We start from the raw sequence: 11,404 nt of genomic DNA, 5'->3' as shown, positions 1-11,404 counted from the left end.
GAACAGTCCTTACCACGGGTACTTCCTGTTTAAGTTTCTGCCTATAGGAGGGGAAGAGCAGAATGGATGCGTGATCTGATTTGCCGAAAGGAGGGCGGGGGAGGGCCTTGTAGCTGTCCCGGAAGGGGGAGTAGCAATGGCAGAGATTTTAGAAAAGGAGGAGATAAGAAGACCAGCTGGAAATGAATGGAGACATTTATAACGCTCTATATAAGGTCCCACAGTTGACAGTGTATGTCAGAGCAAAGACCAAGCAAGCCATGAGGTCAAAGGAATTATCCGTAGAGCGCCGAGACAGGATTGTGTCGAGGCACAGACCTGGGGAAGGGTACCAAAAAATGTCTGCAACATTGAAGGTCCCCAAGAACACAGTGGCCTCCATCATTCTTAAATGGAAGAAGTTTGGAACCACCAAGACTGTTCCTAGAGCTGGCTGCCCAGGCCAAACTGAGCAATCAGGGGAGAAGGGCATTGGGCAGGGAGGTGACCAAGAACCCAAATGGTCACTCTGACAGAGCTCCAGAGTTCCTCTGTGGAGATGGAAGAACCTTCCAGCACTCCATGAATCAGGACTTTATGCTAGAGTGGCCAGACGGAAGCCACTCCTCAGTAAAAGGCACTTGGAGGGCACATGACAGCCCGCTTGGAGTTTGCCAAAAGGCACCTAAAGGACTCTCTGACCATGAGAAACTAGGCACCTCTCATCACCTGGCCAATACCATCCCTACGGTGGCAGCATCATGCTGTGGGGATGTTTTTCAGCTGCAGGGACTGGGAGTCTAGTCAGGATCGAGGGAAAGATGAACGTAGCAAAGTACAGAGAGATCCTTGATGAAAACTTGTTCCAGAGCGCTCAGAACCTCAGACTGGGGCGAAGGTTCACCTTCCAACAGGACAACAACCCTAAGCACACAGCCAAGACAACAGAGGAGTGACTTCGGGACAAGTCTCTGAATGTCCTTGAGTGGCTCAGTCAGAACCCGGACTTGAACCTGATCGAACATCTCTGGAGAGACCTGAAAATAGCTGTGCAGCGACGCTCTCCATCCAACCTGACAGAGCTTGAGAGGATCTGCAGAGAAGAATGGGAGAAACTCCCCAAATACAGGTGTGCCAAGCTTGTAACGTCATACCAAAGAAGACTCAAGGCTGTTATCGCTGCCAAAGGTGCTTCAACAAAGTATTGAGTAAAGGGTCAGAACACTTATGTAAATGTGATATTTCAGTTAATTTTTTAAAAATTAGCAAACATTTCTAAAAACCTGTTTTTTCTTTGTCATTATGGGGTATTGTGTGTAGATTGAGGGAACAAAACCATTTAATCAATTTTAGTACAAGGCTGTAACGTAACAAAATGTGGAAAAGGTCAAGGGGTCTGAATACTTTCCGAATGCACTGTATGCATGCCTCCTGAGTCAGACTAAAAGCCCACTCCGTATTCCTCTTCTCCGTCGACCGCCTCTTGGAGCAGCCCATGTGATGAGTGTAATTGCCTCGGGGGGTACAAATAAAGGATCCAATTCAGGAAAGTTCAATTTCTGGTTGAAATGCTGGTGAGTGACCGCCTATCTAATATCTCATGTAATATCTCGGCTGAAGGTAATAATGCAAGAAACACTCTGAGCAAATAATGTAATACAAATAACACACACTCACAAAAATAAATACTGGAAAGTTGGCTAGGAGCTAGGAACAGGGTGACTATGTCTGTCAGTGCCATCTTGTTTCTGTTCCTCTCCAGTGCCATGACTAGAGAACACTTGATTAGCCTTCTAATTATTCACCTCTTACAGTGCTTAATGAGTCAGATCTGTTTAATTACATGAAGTAGGTCTCTCTGCAATCCATGTGAGTACTCTGTTGGTCTGACGTAACTTTTTTTTTTTGGGGGCTAGATCAGCTTTAATATTGCAGATAGATTGTAACTTCCATCAATGTAATTGTCTGCATCACTTCCAATCACCCATGTTTTTTAAAAAAAAAAAAAAATATATATATATATACAGTGGGGGAAAAAGTATTTAGTCAGCCACCAATTGTGCAAGTTCTCCCACTTAAAAAGATGAGAGAGGCCTGTAATTTTCATCATACAGTGGGGAAAAAAAGTATTTAGTCAGCCACCAATTGTGCAAGTTCTCCCACTTAAAAAGATGAGAGAGGCCTGTAATTTTCATCATAGGTACACGTCAACTATGACAGACAAAATGAGAAAAAAAAATCCAGAAAATCACATTGTAGGATTTTTTTATGAATTTATTGGCATATGATGGTGGAAAATAAGTATTTGGTCAATAACAAAAGTTTCTCAATACTTTGTTATATACCCTTTGTTGGCAATGACACAGGTCAAACGTTTTCTGTAAGTCTTCACAAGGTTTTCAAGCACACTGTTGCTGGTATTTTGGCCCATTCCTCCATGCAGATCTCCTCTAGAGCAGTGATGTTTTGGGGCTGTCGCTGGGCAACACAGACTTTCAACTCCCTCCAAAGATTTTCTATGGGGTTGAGATCTGGAGACTGGCTAGGCCACTCCAGGACCTTGAAATGCTTCTTACGAAGCCACTCCTTCGTTGCCCGGGCGGTGTGTTTGGGATCATTGTCATGCTGAAAGACCCAGCCACGTTTCATCTTCAATGCCCTTGCTGATGGAAGGAGGGTTTCACTCAAAATCTCACGATACATGGCCCCATTCATTCTTTCCTTTACACGGATCAGTCGTCCTGGTCCCTTTGCAGAAAAACAGCCCCAAAGCATGATGTTTCCAACCCCATGCTTCACAGTAGGTATGGTGTTCTTTGGATGCACTCAGCATTCTTTGTCCTCCAAACATGATGAGTTGAGTTTTTACCAAAAAGTTATATTTTGGTTTCATCTGACCATATGACATTCTCCCAATCCTCTTCTGGATCATCCAAATGCACTTCAGACGGGCCTGGACATGTACTGGCTTAAGCAGGGGGACACGTCTCGCACTGCAGGATTTGAGTCCCTGGCGGCGTAGTGTGTTACTGATGGTTGACTTTGTTACTTTGGTCCCAGCTCTCTGCAGGTCATTCACTAGGTCCCCCGTGTGGTTCTGGGATTTTTGCTCACCGTTCTTGTGATCATTTTGACCCCACGGGGTGAGATCTTGCGTGGAGCCCCAGATCGAGGGAGATTATCAGTGGTCTTGTATGTCTTCCATTTCCTAATAATTGCTCCAACAGTTGATTTCTTCAAACCAAGCTGCTTACCTATTGCAGATTCAGTCTTCCCAGCCTGGTGCAGGTCTACAATTTTGTTTTTGGTGTCCTTTGACAGCTCTTTGGTCTTGGCCATTGTGAAGTTTGGAGTGTGACTGTTTGAGGTTGTGGACAGGTGTCTTTTATACTGATAACAAGTTCAAACAGGTGCCATTAATACAGGTAACGCAGTGGAGGACAGAGGAGCCTCTTAAGAAGAAGTTACAGTTCTGTGAGAGCCAGAAATCTTGCTTGTTTGTAGGTGACCAAATACTTATTTTCCACCATAATTTGCAAATAAATTCATTAAAAAATCCTACAATGGGATTTTCTGGAATTTTTTTTCTCAATTTGTCTGTCATAGTTGACGTGTACCTATGATGAAAATTACAGGCCTCTCTCATCTTTTTAAGTGGGAGAACTTGCACAATTGGTGGCTGACTAAATACTTTTTTTCCCCACTGTAGGTACACGTCAACTATGACAGACAAATAGAGAAAAAATCCAGAAAATCACATTGTAGGATTTGTAATGAATTTATTTGCAAATTATGGTGGAAAATAAGTATTTGGTCACCTACAAACAAGCAAGATTTCTGGCTCTCACAGACCTGTAACTTCTTCTTTAAGAGGCTCCTCTGTCCTCCACTCTTTACCTGTATTAATGGCACCTGTTTGAACTTGTTATCAGTATAAAAGACACCTGTCCACAACCTCAAACAGTCACACTCCAAACTCCACTATGGCCAAGACCAAAGAGCTGTCAAAGGACACCAGAAACAAAATTGTAGACCTGCACCAGGCTGGGAAGACTGAATCTGCAATAGGTAAGCAGCTTGGTTTGAAGAAATCAACTGTGGGAGCAATTATTAGGAAATGGAAGACATACAAGACCACTGATAATCTCCCTCGATCTGGGGCTCCACGCAAGATCTCACCCCGTGGGGTGAAAATGATCACAAGAACGGTGAGCAAAAATCCCAGAACCACACGGGGGGACCTAGTGAATGACCTGCAGAGAGCTGGGACCAAAGTAACAAAGCCTACCATCAGTAACACACTACGCCGCCAGGGACTCAAATCCTGCAGTGCCAGACGTGTCCCCCTGCTTAAGCCAGTACATGTCCAGGCCCGTCTGAAGTTTGCTAGAGTACATTTGGATGATCCAGAAGAGGATTGGAAGAATGTCATATGGTCAGATGAAACCAAAATATAACTTTTTGGTAAAAACTCAACTCGTCGTGTTTGGAGGACAAAGAATGCTGAGTTGCATCCAAAGAACACCATACCTACTGTGAAGCATGGGGGTGGAAACATCATGCTTTGGGGCTGTTTTTCCGCAAAAGGACCAGGACGACTGATCCGTGTAAAGGAAAGAATGAATGGGGCCATGTATCGTGAGATTTTGAGTGAAAACCTCCTTCCATCAGCAAGGGCATTGAAGATGAAACGTGGCTGGGTCTTTCAGCATGACAATGATCCCAAACACACCGCCCGGGCAACGAAGGAGTGGCTTCGTAAGAAGCATTTCAAGGTCCTGGAGTGGCCTAGCCAGTCTCCAGATCTCAACCCCATAGAAAATCTTTGGAGGGGAGTTGAAAGTCCGTGTTGCCCAGCGACAGCCCCAAAACATCACTGCTCTAGAGGAGATCTGCATGGAGGAATGGGCCAAAATACCAGCAACAGTGTGTGAAAACCTTGTGAAGACTTACAGAAAACGTTTGACCTGTGTCATTGCCAACAAAGGGTATATAACAAGGTATTGAGAAACTTTTGTTATTGACCAAATACTTATTTTCCACCATAATTTGCAAATAAATTCATAAAAAATCCTACAATTGATTTTCTGGATTTTTTTTTCTCAATTTGTCTGTCATAGTTGACGTGTACCTATGATGAAAATTACAGGCCTCTTTCATCTTTTTAAGTGGGAGAACTTGCACAATTGGTGGCTGACTAAATACTTTTTTCCCACACTGTTTATACAGTGGGGAGAACAAGTATTTGATACACTGCCGATTTTGCAGGTTTTCCTACTTACAAAGCATATAGAGGTCTGTCATTTTTATCATAGGTACACTTCAACTGTGAGAGACGGAATCTAAAACAAAAATCCAGAAAATCACATGTATGATTTTTAAGTAATTAATTTGCATTTTATTGCATGACATAAGTATTTGATCACCTACCAACCAGTAAGAATTCCGGCTCTCACAGACATGTTAGTTTTTCTTTAAGAAGCCCTCCTGTTCTCCACTCATTACCTGTATTAACTGCACCTGTTTGAACTCGTTACCTGTATAAAAGACACCTGTCCACACACTCAATCAAACAGACTCCAACCTCTCCACATTGGCCAAGACCAGAAAGCTGTGTAAGGACATCAGGGATAAAATTGTAGACCTGCACAAGAATAGGCTGGGATGGGCTACAGGACAATAGGCAAGCAGCTTGGTGAGAAGGCAACAACTGTTGGCGCAATTATTAGAAAATGGAAGAAGTTCAAGATGACGGTCAATCACCCTCTGTCTGGGGCTCCATGCAAGATCTCACCTCGTGGGGCATCAATGATCATGAGGAAGGTGAGGGATCAGACAGAACTACACGGCAGGACCTGGTCAATGACCTGAAGAGAGCTGGGACCACAGTCTCAAAGAAAACATTAGTAACACACTACGCCGTCATGGATTAAAATCCTGCAGCGCACGCAAGGTCCCCCTGCTCAAGCCAGCACATGTCCAGGCCCGTCTGAAGTTTGCCAATGACCATCTGGATGATCCAGAGGAGGAATGGGAGAAGGTCATGTGGTCTGATGAGACAAAAATATAGCTTTTTGGTCTAAACTCCACTCGCCGTGTTTGGAGGAAGAAGAAGGATGAGTACAACCCCAAGAACACCATCCCAACCATGAAGCATGGAGGTGGAAACATCATTCTTTGGGGATGCTTTTCTGCAAAGGGGACAGGACGACTGCACCGTATTGAGGGGAGGATGGATGGGGCCATGTATCGCGAGATCTTGGCCAACAACTTCCAGCATGACAACGACCCGAAACACACAGCCAGGGCAACTAAGGAGTGGCTCCGTAAGAAGCATTTCAAGGTCCTGGAGTGGCCTAGCCAGTCTCCAGACCTGAACCGAATAGAACATCTTTGGAGGGAGCTGAAAGTCCGTATTGCCCAGCGACAGCCCCGAAACCTGAAGGATCTGGAGAAGGTCTGTATGGAGGAGTGGGCCAAAATCCCTGCTGCAGTGTGTGCAAACCTGGTAAAGACCTACAGGAAACATATGATCTCTGTAATTGCAAACAAAGGTTTCTGTACCAAATATTAAGTTCTGCTTTTCTGATGTATCAAATACTTATGTCATGCAATAAAATGCAAATTAATTACTTAAAAATCATACAATGTGATTTTCTGGATTTTTGATAAAATGAAAAAAATTACAGACCTCTACATGATTTGTAAGTAGGAAAACCTGCAAAATCGGCAGTGTATCAAATACTTGTTCTCCCCACTGTAGATACTTTTGTACCTGTTTCCTCCAGCATCTTCACAAGGTCCTTTGCTGTTGTTCTGGGATTGATTTGCACTTTTCACACCAAAGTACGTTCATCTCTAGGAGACAGAACGCGTCTCATTCCTAAGCGGTATGACGGCTGCGTGGTCCCATGGTGTTTATACTTGCGTACTATTGTTTGTACAGATGAACGTGGTACCTTCAGGCATTTGGAAATTGCTCCCAATGATGAACCAGACTTGTGGAGGTCTACAATTTTTTTCTGAGGTCTTGGCTGATTTCTTTTGATTTTCCCATGATGTCAAGCAAAGATGCACTGAGTTTGAAGGTACAGTGAGGGAAAAAAGTATTTGATCCCCTGCTGATTTTGTACGTTTGCCCACTGATAAAGAAATTATCAGTCTATAATTTTAATGGTAGGTTTATTTGAACAGTGAGAGACAGAATAACAACAACAAAATCCAGAAAAACGCATGTCAAAAATGTTATAAATTGATTTGCATTTTAATGAGGGAAATAAATATTTGACCCCTCTGCAAAACATGACTTAGTACTTGGTGGCAAAACCCTTGTTGGCAATCACAGAGGTCAGACGTTTCTTGTAGTTGGCCACCAAGTTTGCACAATATCTCAGGAGGGATTTTGTCCCACTCCTCTTTGCAGATCTTCTCCAAGTCATTAAGGTTTTGAGGCTGACGTTTGGCAACTCAAACCTTCAGCTCCCTCCACAGATTTTCTATGGGATTAAGGTCTGGAGACTGGCTAGGCCACTCCAGGACCTTAATGTGCTTCTTCTTGAGCCCCTCCTTTGTTGCCTTGGCCGTGTGTTTTGGGTCATTGTCATGCTGGAATACCCATCCACGACCCATTTTCAATGCCTTGGCTGAGGGAAGGAGGTTCTCACCCAAGATTTGACGGTACATGGCCCTGTCCATCGTCCCTTTGATGCGGTGAAGTTGTCCTGTCCACTTAGCAGAAAAACACCCCCAAAGCATAATGTTTCCACCTCCATGTTTGACGGTGGGGATGGTGTTCTTGGGGTCATAGGCAGCATTCCTCCTCCTCCAAACACGGCGAGTTGAGTTGAACAGCGCCGGAGAAGATGGCTGCCGTTTTACAGCCCTCTAACCAATTGTACTATTATGTGTGTCTTTCCGCGTTATTTGTAATTTATTTTGTACATAATGTTTCTGCCATCGTCTCTTATAACCAAAAAGAGCTTCTGGATATCAGGACAGCGATTACTCACCTCGTATTGGACAAAGATTTTTTTCTTCAACGAGGCGGCCGCGATGGATATCATACAGACACCCGACAAGGCCCAAATCCCCGTCATTCGCGTGAGGAAGAGACGGAGATATCGTGGACGTAGATCGGGGTGCCTTGTAAGGATCCGACGGCGAGCGAGTAAACTGCCTCTTCCATCAATCCTATTAGCCAACGTTCAATCATTTGAAAATAAATTGGATGACTTAAGATTACGGTTATCCTACCAACGGGACATTAAAAACTGTAATATCTTATGTTTCACCGAGTCGTGGCTGAACGAGCGACATGGATTTCATACAGCTAGCGGGCTATACGCTACATCGGCAGGATAGAACGGCTGACTCCGGTAAGACAAGGGGTGGCGGTCTGTGTATATTTGTAAACAACAGCTGGTGCACAAAATCAAATACTAAGGAAGTCTCGAGGTTTTGCTCGCCTGAGGTAGAGTATCTTATGATAAGCTGTAGACCACACTATTTACCAAGAGAGTTTTCATCTATATTTTTCATAGCTGTCTATTTACCACCACAAACCAATGCTGGCATTAAGATTGCACTGAATGAGTTGTACAAGGCCATAAATCAACAGGAAAACGCTCATCCAGATGCAGCGCTCCTAGTGGCCGGGGACTTTAATGCAGGGAAACTTAAATCTGTTCTACCTAATTTCTACCAGCATGTTAAATGTGCAACCAGAGGAAAAAAAACTCTAGACCACCTTTACTCCACACACAGAGACGCATACAAAGCTCTCCCTCGCCCTCCATTTGGCAAATCTGACCATAACTCTATCCTCCTGATTCCTGCTTATAAGCAAAAACTAAAGCAGGAAGCACCAGTGACTCGGTTAATAAAAAAGTGGTCAGATGACGCAGATGCTAAGCTACAGGACTGTTTTGCTAGCACAGACTGGAACATGTTCAGGGATTCTTCAGACAGCATTGAGGAGTACACCACATCAGTCACTGGCTTCATCAATAAGTGCATCGATGATGTCGTCCCCACAGTGACCGTACGTACATACCCCAACCAGAAGCCATGGATTACAGGAAACATCCGCACTGAGCTAAAGGGAAGGGCTGCCGCTTTCAAGGAACGGGACTCTAACCCGGACGCTTATAAGAAATCCCGCTATGACCTCCGACGAACCATCAAACAGGCAAAGAGTCAATACAGGACTAAGATTGAATCGTACTACACTGGCTCTGACGCTCGTCGGATGTGGCAGGGCTTGAAAACTATTACAGACTACAAAGGGAAGCACAGCCGCGAGCTGCCCAGTGACACAAGCCTACCAGACGAGCTAAACCACTTCTATGCTCGCTTCGAGGCAAGCAACACTAAAGCATGCATGAGAGCACCAGCTGTTCCGGATGACTATGTGATCACGCTCTCCGTAGCCGATGTGAGTAAGACTTTTAAGCAGGTCAACATTCACAAGGCCGCAGGGCCAGACGGATTGCCAGGACGTGTACTCCGAGCATATGCTGACCAACTGGCAAGTGTCTTCACTGACATTTTCAACATGTCCCTGACTGAGTCTGTAATACCAACATGTTTCAAGCAGACCACCATAGTCCCCGTGCCCAAGGACTCTAAGATAACCTGCCTAAATGACTACCGACCCGTAGCACTGACGTCTGTAGCCATGAAGTGCTTTGAAAGGCTGGTCATGGCTCACATCAACAGCATTATCCCAGAAACCCTAGACCCACTCCAATTTGCATACCGCCCCAACAGATCCACAGATGATGCAATCTCTATTACACTCCACACTGCCCTTTCCCACCTGGACAAGAGGAACACCTACGTGAGAATGCTATTCATTTACTACAGCTCAGCATTCAACACCATAGTGCCCTCTAAGCTCATCACTAAGCTAAGGATCCTGGGACTAAACACCTCCCTCTGCAACTGGATCCTGGACTTCCTGACGGGCCGCCCCCAGGTGGTAAGGGTAGGTAACAACACATCTGCCACACTGATCCTCAACACAGGGGCCCCTCAGTGGTGCGTGCTCAGTCCCCTCCTGTACTCTCTGTTCACCCATGACTGCATGGCCAGGCACGACTCCAACACCATCATTAAGTTTGCCGACGACACAACAGTGGTAGGCCTGATCACCGACAACGATGAGACAGCCTATAGGGAGGAGGTCAGAGACCTGGCCGTGTGGTGCCAGGACAACAACCTCTCCCTCAACGTGACCAAGACAAAGGAGATGATTGTGGACTACAGGAAAAAAAAGAGGACTGAGCACGCCCCCATACTCATTGACGGGGCTGTAGTGGAACAGGTTGAGAGCTTCAAGTTCCTTGGTGTCCACATCACCAACGAACTATCATGGTCCAAACACACCAAGACAGTCGTGAAGAGGGCACGACAAAGCCTATTCCCCCTCAGGAGACTGAAAAGATTTGGCATGGGTCCTCAGATCCTCAAAAAATTCTACAGCTGCACCATCGAGAGCATCCTGACTGGTTGCATCACCGCCTGGTATGGCAACTGCTTGGCCTCCGACCGCAAGGCACTACAGGGGGTAGTGCGTACAGCCCAGTACATCACTGGGACCAAGCTTCCTGCCATCCAGGACCTCTATACCAGGCGGTGTCAGAGGAAGGCCCTCAAAATTGTCAAAGACTCCAGCCACCCTAGTCATAGACTGTTCTCTCTGCTACCGCACGGCAAGCGGTACCGGAGTGCCAAGTCTAGGTCCAAAAGACTTCTCAACAGCTTCTACCCCCAAGCCATAAGACTCCTGAACAGCTAATCATGGCTACCCGGACTATTTGCACTGCCCCCCACCCCATCCTTTTTACGCTGCTGCTACTCTGTTAATTATTTATGCATAGTCACTTTAACTCTACCCACATGTACATATTACCTCAACTACCTCAACTAGCCGGTGCCCCCGCACATTGACTCTGCAACGGTACCCCCCTGTATATATAGCCTCCCTACTGTCACTTTATTTTACTTCTGCTCTTTTTTTTCTCAACACTTTTTTTGTTGTTGTTTTATTTTAAAAAAAAATAAATGCACTGTTGGTTAAGGGCTGTAAGTAAGCATTTCACTGTAATGTCTGCACCTGTTGTATTCGGCGCATGTGACCAATAACATTTGATTTGATTTGATTTGATGCCAAAGAGCTCCATTTTGGTCTCATCTGACCACAACACTTTCACCCAGTTCTCCTCTGAATCATTCAGATGTTCATTGGCAAACTTCAGACAGGCATGTATATGTGCTTTCTTGATTAGGGGGACCTTGCGGGCGCTGCAGGATTTCAGTCCTTCACGGCGTAGTGTGTTACCAATTGTTTTCTTGGTGACTATGGTCCCAGCTGCCTTGAGATCATTGAAAAGATCCTCCCGTGTAGTTTTGGGCTGATTCCTCA

The sequence above is a fragment of the Coregonus clupeaformis genome, chromosome 17 (genome assembly GCF_020615455.1).
Source record: "Coregonus clupeaformis isolate EN_2021a chromosome 17, ASM2061545v1, whole genome shotgun sequence".
In the NCBI taxonomy this organism is placed as follows: domain Eukaryota; kingdom Metazoa; phylum Chordata; class Actinopteri; order Salmoniformes; family Salmonidae; genus Coregonus; species Coregonus clupeaformis.
This window is presented reverse-complemented; position numbering follows the sequence as displayed.